The 13,326-nt window shown below is 43.0% G+C and overlaps 1 protein-coding gene across 7 annotated transcripts in view; it reads left to right on the forward strand.

Moving 5' to 3' along the window:
- The window catches only part of NHSL1 (NHS like 1), a 171,716-nt gene that overhangs the window by 65,624 nt on the left and 92,766 nt on the right, over positions 1 to 13,326 (forward strand). The window lies entirely within an intron of this gene.

The following is a 13,326-nucleotide window of genomic DNA, read 5'->3' on the forward strand; positions in this document are numbered from 1 at the left end:
GGGTAGGGTGCCTGTCCCCCCCCCCCCCCGAACACTACCGGGAGTAATGAGGAATAACGGCCATAAGTTGACTGAAAGTAGATTCAGGCTAGTCATCAAGAAGCACTTCTTCACAGTCAGGGCAGCTAGGATCTGGAACCAACTTCCAAGGGAAGTGGTGCTTGCTTCTACCCTGGGGGTCTTCAAAAGGAAGCTAGATAATCACCTTGCCAGGGTCATTTGACCCCAGCATGCTTTCCTGCCCATGACAGGGGGTTGGACTTGATGATCTGCTCAGGTCCCTTCCGACCCTACCAGCTATGAAACTATCTGTATTTGCAACAGAAAAAATTATGCTTTCAATGTTCTCCAGTAGCTAAAATCTCTGTCTCTTGAATCTGATTTTATTAAGTAATATATTTAACAGTAACGTACCTTTACCTATTTTTGATCTACAGTGAAAAAATTGCCTAAAACAGGGAGACTGGTGTTTGAATTGCCAACGTTTGGAAAATGTACGTAGAGACATTTTAGAGACAGAAAGTACGTAGAGACGTTAGGGACAGAAATTACACGTAAACTGGTAGAAGTTATCAGCTGAGATCTGTAATACAACAGAAGTTCAGTGCACATAAGCCACTTCCAAGTGACCGAAACTGGTTTAAGATAAACCTGGATGGATGTAGTATCAGACTTAACTGATTTAGGTTCAATCGGCTGATTGAACTTCTGTCCCAGATCCCCTCCAGATTCAAGTTAACTCACAGTCCTCCAGCATCCGAGGATGTTTTGCACCCCCCCACCCCCCTTGCAGGGTGGGCAGGCTAGCCTTGGCCCAAGCTGTCTGCCCCAGCAGGGAAGTGTGCTCTAGTGCCTCCCGGCTTCTGGCCTGGGCCACTGCAGTCACGGGGCTGCATTTCTGGAATCAAGTGAATATTTGTTCATTTGTTTATTTGTTCAATCTATGCAGCTTAAACTAACCTGCAAAGATTGAATCAATTCAGCCTCAGGCTTTTTGACTGTCTGTATTTAGCCTTCAGGGGAGAAAGGAGACCAATACAGAGAGTTGTTGAGATCCTTCAGATGAAGGCAGCTTTTTAGTGGCATGCTGGAAAAGGATAAAGATTTCACTGAAAAGTTGTGTAGCAGATGAGTAGAAAGTCTGGTGTGGTGAGCAAGGCTGATGTGTTGAAGAAAGTACTTAATGTACTGTGTTTTAATTCCAGTGTGATGTGTAGATACAGTGCAATCTGTCTAAGACAGAACCTGTAAAAACCAGAAACCTGCTCAAGCTGGAAAATTTCTATGATCCAGGCACGCCTTATGGAGAATTGTGTGTAATGACTTAGTCGATGCAAGACAGAAACTAATGTGGAAAGAAGAAGGAAATTTGGGGCCCATTTTTAAAATTATCCTGTAGAACATGTTAAGTAGTTACAGTACATGTATAATTCCTGACAAGGTATGCCAGAGTAGAACTGTTCTGGCCTTGAGCAGGTTTCTAGCTGTTACAAACTCCCTCTTCTGAAGGTTTCACTATTTTGCTGGATGCTCCATGACAACAAGGATGTCAGCCTGCACGCTGGCTCAGACGCTTGGCTGGGAGCAGCTCCAGCTCAATTGGCCATGCCATCCTGACAGGACATCAACCACCTCACCACTGCCCACAACTGATTGGCAGGGCCTGGCAGTGAGTAACCCCATGGTCCATAACGAAACCAGCCCCTGCCCAGTTCTGGGAAGAAAGGAGGCAGGGGGATGAGGGATGGTGCAAGAGAAAGGGAGCAGAGAAAAGAGCTGGTGCCTCTGCTCCCCCTATAGGACAGAAACCAGACCGACCTTTTTCCTGGTCCAGTAGTATTTCAACCTATACAGGTCTCGCTGTATAACAAAATGTATTGTTCTGGTTTTATAAAGGATGAAAGAGTTGTGGGAATATCCGTGCACTTCTCTACCAGTTTTGTCATAAAGTCTGTGAGACACTCATGAAGGGCATGCTCAGAGGGGAGATTTTGATAGAGGGCTCATTATAATATCACTTGAGTGAGCCTGGAAGAGTCTAAATGAATGGAGAGTATAGAGGCATTTTTTGCCATTTAAGTAATCAAGGTCTGTTTTAGTTAATCAGGTGGGGAAAAAATTTCAAGTTCCTATTGAATTAGATTAATACAAGAACTTGCAGAGAATGGTGATGAGTTAAATTGTAGAGTGTATGGCCTCTGCAGCCCTGTAATCTGTCTAAACATCCTGGGATTTGCTTTTGGTGGTAAAGGCAGTATTTTCTTAAATATTCACCATGAATTACTCCATTCAATGGACTTTTAATCAGCAAGTGGTTCTGCCTAGAGAGCAGCCGAGAGAAACCTGGACATAAATCAGATTATGAACATGCAAAGCAAAATGATAAATTCTACAAAAAAAGTAGAAGTAATGTTAAAGGCTGCCTTTCAGTCTGGAAATGCCTAATTGAATCAGGCTTGCCAACAGGAATTGATTATGGCAGCATAATCTAAACCTATTTTATCATGTCATGGTTCATATAGACTGTTTCTCCAAGACAAGCAACTCTTTCGAAACAAAGTGATAAAAGACAATCAGATTGCAATTGAGGTGCATTTTCCTGTGTTGAAACCCTACGGCTAACCAGATTTCAGATTTAAAGTGCCTGTTTTCATACAGGCCCTTTAAAGACCTCTTTTTCAGTACAGCATTATACTGTCCAAGCATCTAATCCTGACTTCTTAGTAAAATGTGTGTGTCTGTGTGTGAGAGTATGAGTAATATAAAATGCCTATATGAAATTTAGCATATTTGACAGTGCTTATGCAACAGAAAGGAAGATTAGAATAAGTACCTTATTTTCTTTGAAGTTAGTCAGGCTTTCTTGAAAACTCTTACTTAATGTATGTTTAGATTTAGACTTCTCTTTCTCCCCCTGCCCCCAGCCTGACCCACTACAAAATCAGAATCAACATGTGTTGCTGCAACATGTGTTGCTGCATTGGGAAGTTAAAAATTCTGGTAATGCCCACATGAAAAGTTTTCATGTAAGTAGGCTGGGTATAGTTTTCATTTAATAATTTCAACACTTGATAAGTCTGGTATCTATCCCCAGACCTGTACTCCCAGTGACAATTTACAGTGCAATCCTAGCACAGAGCTCTTGGAGCAATGTACAGTAATATCTTTGTTCAGCTATAAAAATAAATATATAGGCCACATACTGATGTTTTACCTGTGCTGGGAGAAAAACCCTTCTCCTGGCACAAAAAGTAGAGCATGCAGGCATTCAAGGGCTTTCTTGCAGAAGAAAAATCTCTCTTCCTCAAAAAAGGTAGATTGGTTGCCTGCCAAGAAGATTGCCCTCCTTCCAGTCTAACTTGAATGTCTGTATGCTTCTCTGGGGAGAGAGAGATCCTGTGTATCCCACAGTCCCCTACTCCAGTGGTTCTCAACCTTTTTTGTACCATTTGTGAACATCAATGGCCAGTCCTGACCCATTGCCCCTTACTACTGACCCGCTGCCCTCAGGCCCCAGATCCTAGCCCCCCGGTGTGTGGGGCAGGGGGTGGGTGTATAGGGGTGTATGGGGCAGGGGGTGGGTGGGTGTGGGGCAGGGGGGGCCCTAAGCCTGCAACTCTGCCAGCCTGCAAGGGAAAAGCCATAGTTTCACACGTTTTTCTCCTTTAAAGGAGAATCCGTTTTTAAAGTTTGTTCCATTTTTCAGGTTTATTCATAACCCTTTCATATATTCTCGCCAACCCAGTTTTGGGTCATGACCCACAGGTTGAGAAACACTGCTCTACTCTTCTAAGGGAAAGGAGAGGGAGGGAGAGCACTGGCTCCTTGACAGCCTGCCCAGGGGCAAGCTGTGAAACAGTCCTGTGGGGACCCTGCCCTTGTCCCACCAGTCAGCTGAGTGATGTGGGGGTGGCCAGTCTTTTGGGGTGGGTTCCCGCCATGGGGAAAAAAGCCCCCACCCAGTGAACTCCTTTGGTTCTCCCTTCCATTTGGGTTGCACACAAGGCGATTTAAAACCTGGGGATGGGACTGCCTATTGACAGTCTGCCCCCTTTCCAGTAGTGTAACTAGGGTGGGCTGACTGGGGACCAGAAGTGGGTTGCAAGAATATATGAAACGGTCACGAACAAACTTTAAAAATGGATTCTCCTTTAAAGGATAAAAACGTGGGAAATCATGGCTTTTCCCTTGCAGGCTGGCAGAGCTCCAGCCTGCAAGGGGCTGCTTGTGGCCCCCCATGCCCTACACACACCCACACACTGGGGGGCTGGGGCCTGGGGGCAGCGGATTGGGAGTGGGGTGCACTGGCTTGGGACTAGCCATTGATATTTGCCAATGGGTCCTGGTACAAAAAAGGTTGAGGCGCACTGACCTAGGTACCTGGCTTAAGTGTTGCACCTTTTGCTCCCTTCCCAGGTAAGGGGGAGGGCAGGCTATCAAGCAATGGGGTCCCTTAGGGGTGGGGGTGGCAGCGAGCAGCCCTGTAGTTCCCCTGGCTGGAGAGCTTGCATGAGGATATGTATGCTCCCGCTCCCAGGTTAATTTTTTTATTGTGAAAAATTTTGGAGAAATTCTTATCGGGAGAAATGAACGTCTGCATGCAGCCATAATATTATCTGGTGAAGTCAGTATAACAACTAAATGAATTCTGAGGATGAGAAGTTAAAGCAGCATTTAGAGCTGTTTGAGTTCAGGTCTGCCCAAGCCCATCTTTCCCTTTTCTAGATCAGAAGTAGTATAAAATAGTTAAAATATCTAGAATAGCTGATACACGACATATGTCACTTTAAAAACTTCAGACTTTCCGTTTTCCTTGCATACAAGTGAAATCTGGTCTCATTCTTTGTTTCTTCCTTTGCAAAACCAAACGCAAAGCCTGTTGTGTCCTGCTGTCTGCGATGCTTGCTGCTATCCTGGGTAGCAGGGCACGGATTCTTTGAATCAGATCAGTTTTGCCATTAACTCAGCAGTGTACTTATGCAGATATTTTTGAAGGAAATCAACTTGTGCTTTTCCATCCTTACAGATTGCGGGGGTGGGGGGGTTAATGAATCTTGCTTAGTGATACCCTTGTATTTTTTTTTAAGAATGAGTGACATTTAAGCACCAGCAGTGCTGTCAGTTCATCAGCAAACAAAAGTGGTCCATCTTAATTTGTCTAATTACCATCCGACATGCAGACCAGCTGCTTCCTTGAACAAAAGCAGTTGATCACACTATCTTATTAATTGCATATTAATTACTACGTTCATTTTAACCATATGGGAGGTGTTCCAAATACATTGAAGGCTATTTAGTACTAAGAAAGGAGAAAATGAAACAGCAATTGTATCTTCAGAGCATAAATCTCGGGGGGGTGGGATGTGTTCAACATCCTAATATGAACCATGTGGTGTTCTTCTGTTGTTAATGTGTTATGACCTGTACTGAAAATTTGGGGAAATTTTGTCCAGGAAGACAAGCGACTTAAGTGTTTTGGTTGATGAATGACTGTATAGGTAGAAATACCATACAAATGGGTACTTATTTGTATGAATATATTTGTGTGGCTATTAATAACTGCCAGCAAGAGACTAGTTGTAATAATTATATAAGCCTCACATTTACGTATGAAAACTTGGCATGCCTGCCTTTCTCTGGTTCTAGGCAGGCAAGGTTCTTTTAGTAGATATGATATCTTTTGTTAGACCAACTGGGTAGTTGGAAAAATTTTCTCTGGTTCTTGTACTTGCCTTGATTTATGAGATAAGGATCTAGGAAGAGTTGGTTAGAAAGGGGGTCAGATAAAATACAGCAGTAAAGGTTTGTTGATGTTTGTTTAAGTTTTATACATTTTTGTTAGATTCTCATGAGTCTCTTTTACCCGGAAGTAATCAGTTTTGGCCAAAACCAGTCCTGTTGCTGAGCAAAAAATGGCCCCTTAAATAGAAACTGGTTCTTGCATCCACGCTGTGTGGAATGTTTGCATGGTTCCTGTGTGAGTGTAGCCATTTATGTGAAGCCAAGATGGATTTTTTTAACTGAGACAGAAATTCCACAAAAAAGTATTGACTGCTGCATATGTCCTCCATCAATCTGTCTTTCAGGATGGTGAACTCTGCCCTTAAAAGTGAAATACCAGAAAGCTTGCCTATATAGTTTTTTCATGCATTCTGAATACAGCTGACACCATTGGTAGATACTTGGCAACTTTAAATCAGAGAAGAAAAGTAGGTTCATTAGTAAGCGCAAATACTGACTTCTTCACTTTCACTCCCAGACTTAAAATATCATGGTCTAGTAAATTCTTTACTTGATTGCAACTTGATTAACTTGATGTTGGTTTCCTGTAGATGGCAGTCTTTTGCCTTATGCTAGACAGCCACTCTCTTGTTTTGTACTCAGTCTGATCTTGTTCTTTGCTCTTACCATATTCTTTCCTACCACCACAGAATTTTTTTGGACTGAAAAATTAAATGAACGTAACAGGGGAGGTTACAAGTACACAAGTAATGTGTTGTTGTTGAAATGTTAACCCATCTTAGACTTTGACTAAATGCATTGCTGATGTTAAAGAAATCATTCCTAACACTATTTAATTTCATTTAATTTTTTGTTATGATAGAGGTTTTGTTGGTATTCTATTTTATTATAGCAATATCACTTTTTATAATTCTCCTAATTCTCTTTAGATTTTCTAAACTGTAAATGTTGATTTCTTTCTGAGTTGCTTATAGAAGCCTGATGAAAAGTGTTTAGTGTATATATAGACTTCCCTCTTCACTTTCTCAGTAGCTATTTAACGATGTCCAGAATCTGCATTTTTACAGAGAATCTTTAGACTCACCGGGGAAAAAAAGATAAAAACTTACTGAAAGTAAATTGCTGGTTAGCCAGTGGCCCAGTAGTTCTTATGGCCAATGCAGCAGCTGGCTGCAGGGCTGGGGGGAGGCAGGCAGGCAGAGGAGCCACTGGCACACAGGGAAACAGCCAAGATGGCAGCAGCCCTCTCTTCCCTCTGCTGCTGATTAGTTGAGAGGGCTGCCTGTTGTGTGGCCTCACCCCTCCCTGTCCATCAGCCGCAAGGGGTGGGGATGCATGAATGACGGTCCTTGTTCAATCAGCAGTGAAGTGCTGGGCCAATGCCAATGCTGGGGCCCTTTGGCCAGTCAGTGTTTTGTTGGGTTTTTTTGGGGAGGGGGGCTCACCATGGAAAAATGTGGATTTTTATTTTTTATCACAGAAAGCTAAGATCTCTGATCTCTTGTGCCTGCGGTTCAAACTGAAGGCAAATATGATCCTACCAGTTCTTTTGTCAGAGTGAATTGTATTGAAGCAAAGATGAGTTTGACCAGGGGTGCGGCCACTCTCTGGCATATGTGGCACAAGTGGCATGTGCAGCCACTGTGAGTAGCCCACACGGGCTGGGGCAGAGCTGCAAGTGAAAAAGGCTGGAGCTGTAAGGTCATGTTGTGGTTTTCTGAGCCTGGCATCCTGGGCAGGGAGACCAGTGGAGGTCATCCTTCCTGCTGTGTCCAACCTACCTGCGAAGCTACTCCATAGCAAACTCAGCCCGAGGGCTGGGCAAGAATTGTCCTCTGCAGACAAGTAGGTGAGGTTGGAGAAGATCCCTGCACTCAGCCAGAGAAAGCGGGGAGCCCGTGCCACGTGGGCAGAAGTGGGGGGAGAATGGAAGAGCCCATGGCGTCCAGCTGGAGGAGCTAGTGCAGGACAGAAGCGGCAGCACTTGGGTCTTTGTCTGTATGAGACAGATACAACCTTCTATCTCTCCTTCCACTCCCCAGTGCTCAGCATTCCTCACACATACCGCAGGACATGGGAGGGTTTGGCCCAGAGCAAAAAACTTGTAGTGAGCCTGTGCCAAGCCCAGCCTGGTGGTCCCAGACGAGGGTCTCGATGCCTGCTGCAAGCTCTAAGTCCAGAGACCAGCTCTCTCTCTCTCTCTCTCTCTCTCTCTCTCTCTCTCTCTCTCTCTCTCCCCCTCACCAATGCCTCTGTGCCAGGTGCCCACAGAAGGACACCCCTCATGCAGCCCCATGAGCCCCAGTGGCACCCTACTCTGAACCCTCTGCCCCTTATCTCCAGTTGCACCCAGGCCTGGGGTTCTAATATCACTGCCCCACAAGGAGACCCCCATCACTGCCAGACCTCATCATGTCACTAGAGAGGCACTGCGCTGGAGCCTAACCCCTGGGGACACCTCATCTCACTGTCCCATGGAACCACCCAGACCCTGAGGGTGTTGCCCACTTGTGCCCTGAGGGTGCAGTTGGGGGCTACCCCATTAAGAGAGCTCCCACTGAAGGGGCTGTCCAATGTGGGGCAGGTTGCTCCAGGAGACCCAGTGACTCCTCTTAAGCAGTCTGTGGCATACAGTTGCCCGGGGTGCAAGTCCCTCTGTCACCCCTGAAGGTGCCACTTCATGAGGTCCTGCAGATGCCAGCGTGCTGCTCCATCTCGGGCATGAATGCACTAGATGATACAGAACATATGATGCTGAAGGCAGCACCTTGTCAGGAGGTCAGGACACTGTTTATTCTGTCTTGGGGAAGTGAGAGTCCTTGAAGCTATCACGGCACATGGCAAACCCATCACTGAAAGTATCCTTAGATGAAGTTAAAGTACGTCAACTGAGGACAGCACTGGGTGCAGACGCTTGTTACAGCCATGGCCATAAAATAATAAAGGTCCCTGCTGACAAGGGATATGGACACCCCCCCCCACCAGCCCTGACACTTTCTCACCAAAGAACCCATGCACAACTATTGCACAGCCCTTCATATGCTGCCAAATTAAGGGATTTTGATAGTTGCCATATGAAACTCGAGTGGTTGCAGGGATGAGGATGGGTTAATCTGGCTCTGGTAGTGACACCATCTCTCTAAGCAGGGTTATTCTGCTCTGCTCAGTGCCTGGGCACAGACTCCAGCTGTGTCCCCTCCATTCTGGCTCCTCAGGGTACAAACTCTACCAGGTGTGCTTCCAAGGGAGCAAGTATCAGAGTAGCACTTGGGAAAGTGGGGGCTTAACTTGTGGTACACTTGCCAAAAAAGTTGGCCACAAGTGAGCTTGAGGGTCTCGAGTGACATAAATCAGGTGATTATGTAGTAAAATGTTTAAGTTTCATACTGTTGAGCTGTTAGGCAGGTACCTCCTGCTCTTTCTTTACACAAAGTATAATTAAATTCTGCTTGCCACTACTAAAAAAAAAAAAAAGAAAGAAAACTTGCCCAAAACACCAGTGCTGAGACCTATTGTTTCCCTCGCTCCCCAGGGATACTTTTTTCCAGATTTTGTAAATCAGTGAAGAATTTGTAAAGCAATGTTGACTTAGCAACAGGAAAGGTAATGGTGGAACTTATAACTTTCTTAGGAGTTGGGTGTGTGAATGAGCTTTCTCTAATTTACAAATCTCTGCTTATATAAAAAGAAAGATAGGACTAGTACTGGAACTGGGAGATGCTCAAAATTTGGAATTCATAATTAAAAATATCCACTTGGATGGCCTAAAATGAGCCTCAGCATATTTTGTCATTATAGGACTTAAGCCTTACTGGATGTTAGCAGATGGTATTTTATTTTCATTCTTTAAATCTTTCAGAAGAACAGAAAGTTGATGGGAAGACAAGATTAATGTATTTAACATGCCTTTTTAAAAAATGGAATGTCATTGTCTGTGATAATTAGTACTAAATACAAATTTAAATGCATCACAGTTTATAAAACTTCATGAATATACTGCAATATTTTAAAGAGCGCACAATTCTTTCTCAATTTTTAAAATGTTTTCAATTGAGTTGAATCAACCTTTTTGCAAAACTGTATGGTGCTTATGATGTTTTCTTTTTTTTTTTTCTTGCTCCTGACTCGAGATAAATGGTGTCAATGGCTTAAAATGGCTTATCACAATTGCTTTTAGTTATATTATACCTCAGTGAGTCAGGATTATTGGGATGTTGCATGAAGCAGAAAGACACAGCTTGAATTTTGGATCCCAAGCTGTGCCTGCAGTTAGGAAAACACTATTTTACTTGTAAACTGACCACGTTTGGCCTGGAATCATTGAGAGAGAATAAATATGAAACCCCATGATGCCATTTTTACAGTCATTTTTCAGAAAGGAACTGCATTCAATCAGCCTCCCTATTCACTGTAGTCTAAGCATTATTTAAAAAAAACAAAACAGAATTCCCTAAATCATTGGAATTCAGTTGCAGTTCTTATCTCTTTGAACAATACTTTCCCAGTATTACAACAAATACAGAGCCCACTAAGCGGATCTGATTTATGTGGCATATTAGTGTAGTCCTGTGACAGACTAAGAGAATTTAGTGTTTTTTATTTATTAAATAGTTTTTAACCCTTCATAGTAAACCTTCTGTGACCTATCTATGCACAGCTGACATGAAGCAATAAATCTGAGAAGTAGGAAGAACCCCATTCATTTCAGAATGCTGCTTCTGAAAGCTAATGACAATTTCCAACTCTTAACTTTTCGAATTCAGCTTTAGTAGGTATATGTATTGACTGTGTTTACCTTTTGAATGCAGGAAGTTTTCAAATTGTGGATCTGCAACTGCTAGAAACCTAATGTAATAAACATGTGTTTTTGCTAGGTTTTTTTTCAGTAGCCAGACCAATATCATCCTTAAGCCGAGAAATGAGATACCCATTGGCATTTCTGTCCTTTGCTCAAAAATAGCAGTACAGTTTTTAATAAAAGCTTTTAGGCCCTTTTTCATCCATCCCTAGCACCATCAGTTTTGTGCTCTGGCTGAAAGTCTCCTATTATCTTTATAGCCCCTGCTTCCTCTATGGAAGTTTAACACTTTTCTGCATATAATACAGTGAGTCCTCTTGACTTTTTGGTGGCAGCACCTTTTTTGTGCCTAGCTTTCTTTTTGTTTTTAAACATGATGGTGTAGCTGTACCAGTGATGCTGAGCTGGTATTTGGAAGTGTGAGAGCAGAGCACTGAACAGATGGCAGCATTTGTGTCAGATTAAATAATTAAATAGAATCTGAGACAGAAGCAGTCTTTCAAGCACAAAAGATAAGGGGAATTCCTTGCAGTAGATTTAACTTGTTGCAAACCAAACCCTATCTGATCATTAGTTTGAGGGAAATGTAATGTAGTATGCAAGGTTTTTGCAGTATATTCATGTTGGTAGAACTGCACTTTGTCATGCATTAGTAGGTGCATCACGAACAGGTTCAGGGAGGTGATGCTCTCCTTCTATGCAGCACTGATCAGGCTTTAGCTAAAGTACTGCATCCAATTCTGGGCACCACAATTCAAGAAGGATGTGGACAACCTTGAGAGGGTTCAGAGGAGGGCCACTCATATGGTTAGAGGCCTGCAGGGATGGCCTTATGAGGAAAGGCTGAGGGACCTGGATCTTTTCAGCCTCCTCAAGAGAAGGCTGAGGGGGGATCTTGTGGCAGTATACAAATTTGCCAGAGGGGCAGCAGGAAATCGGAGATGCTCTGCTTACCAGAGCACCCCTTGGAATAACCAGAAACAACGGCCACAAGCTTATGGAGAGTAGGTTTAGGTTGGACATCAGAAAGAGCGTCTTCATGGTTAGGGTTGCCAGGATCTGAAACAGGCTTCCAGGAGAGGTAGTGCTCTCCCCTACCTTGGGGGTCTTCAAGAGGAGATTGGACAAGCACCTGGCATGTGACCCCAGCACTTTTTTCCTGCCACTGGCAGGGGTTGGATTCAATGATCCTCTGAGGTCCCTTCTGACCTTCATATCTATGAATCTATGTGGCGCTACCACAAAGATAGGTGAGTTCAGCCCATCTGAATAAGATATATAGTACTGCCCATTGATCTCAGTCCTCCTCAACACTGACTCCTTTTCAAGTCATACTGAGCCATTTCATTAAATGCATTTAGACTTCCTCTTCACTCCCACAGCTGAGCTGTGCTTTTCTTTCCCATTTCCAATTATTCCTGTTTGTTCACCAGCCTTAAATGTCTGGCAAACATCACAAAATGGGGCCCCAAAAAGATCACCTGAAATCCTTTCATCACTCCCTCGCTTAGACCATTATATTTGATTAATATGGCCCTGTCTTCCATCAGCTGGAACCAGACCAGGTTGCCCTGTGCCTCATCTGCATATAAAATTTTGGAGGATCCCAGGACTTCTTACAAGAATACCCAGTTCTGGTAATGAGTGGGGTGCTAGATAGGACATGGATCCTTGGTGGGTGGGTATCCAGAGTATACACACATGCTGAGTTCTGGGGTCACTTTGTTGGGACTACTGGGACTCTGTTGACTCTGCTGGGACCCAGCCCAGTGAACTATATGGTAAATCATGAGTCTTTTGTCTTTAGCCTAATATCATGCATAGTGTGTACTATATATAATTACCTATGAAAGTGCTGCATAAAACTTGCAGCAGTTTCAAAAAAAGTAAAATGGATCAATTCTGGATGATCTAGGTCTATGGGTAGCCTTAGTAATTTGCCTATATTCAAATTACTATAGGCACATTTATTTCAAAGTTAGTGTTTTCAAATTTGCCCCTCACTTCCATGTACTCAGGGAGATTGAGATCTGACAGTAATGGGGGAAGGAAGAAGTAACAGGGGGCAGAGGGGCCCCCCCCCCCCAAATTATTTTTCCTGCTGTAGCAGTGGGAAGGGGACAAATTCAAGGCAAACATCCAATAATTTGATTCTGTAGCTGGAAAACTGTAACAAATTTATAAATTTTCCATTTCTTATATTCGGGGTCATCTTATATTCAAGTAAATATGGTAGTTAGTTTTTGTAAGCTTTATCAGATTGTAACTTTTTTGGTTGTTAGAGTGTATTTACATGACAATTTCTTGTCAAGTTAAAATAAATAAAAACTTCAGTTGATTAATAGTTTGAACAAAATTGTTAGCACCAGTAGCTGCATTGTACCCAACACTGTTTTTCAAAATACTTAATAAAATTGATGTACCTTTTATCATCACCTACATGAGGAAAGAAATGCATAGCTTTTTAAAATTTTCCCTCACATCAGAGCAGAGTGCATCTTCAGAGTAAAACAGTTGAGGTTTTATTGATTTAAGTTTTCCTAAGGGTGGAAGCTTCATTTGCACTATTGATTTTGTGTGGGGTTCTTTTCTTTTACACTTTAATTGAACATTTTTTCTGGGGGTCAAAACCTTCCCATAAGTCTACTTTCATCATTTTTTATATGCCCTGATGACCAAAATATTTATTCTTTAAATGTTTTTTTTTAATACTTTCATAACTTTGCTCCTCCTCTCTCTCTCTCTCTCTCTCTCTCTATCTATCTATCTATCTATATATATATATA

This window comes from Alligator sinensis, unplaced genomic scaffold (assembly GCF_000455745.1).
Source record: "Alligator sinensis unplaced genomic scaffold, ASM45574v1 scaffold542_1, whole genome shotgun sequence".
In the NCBI taxonomy this organism is placed as follows: Eukaryota; Metazoa; Chordata; order Crocodylia; family Alligatoridae; genus Alligator; species Alligator sinensis.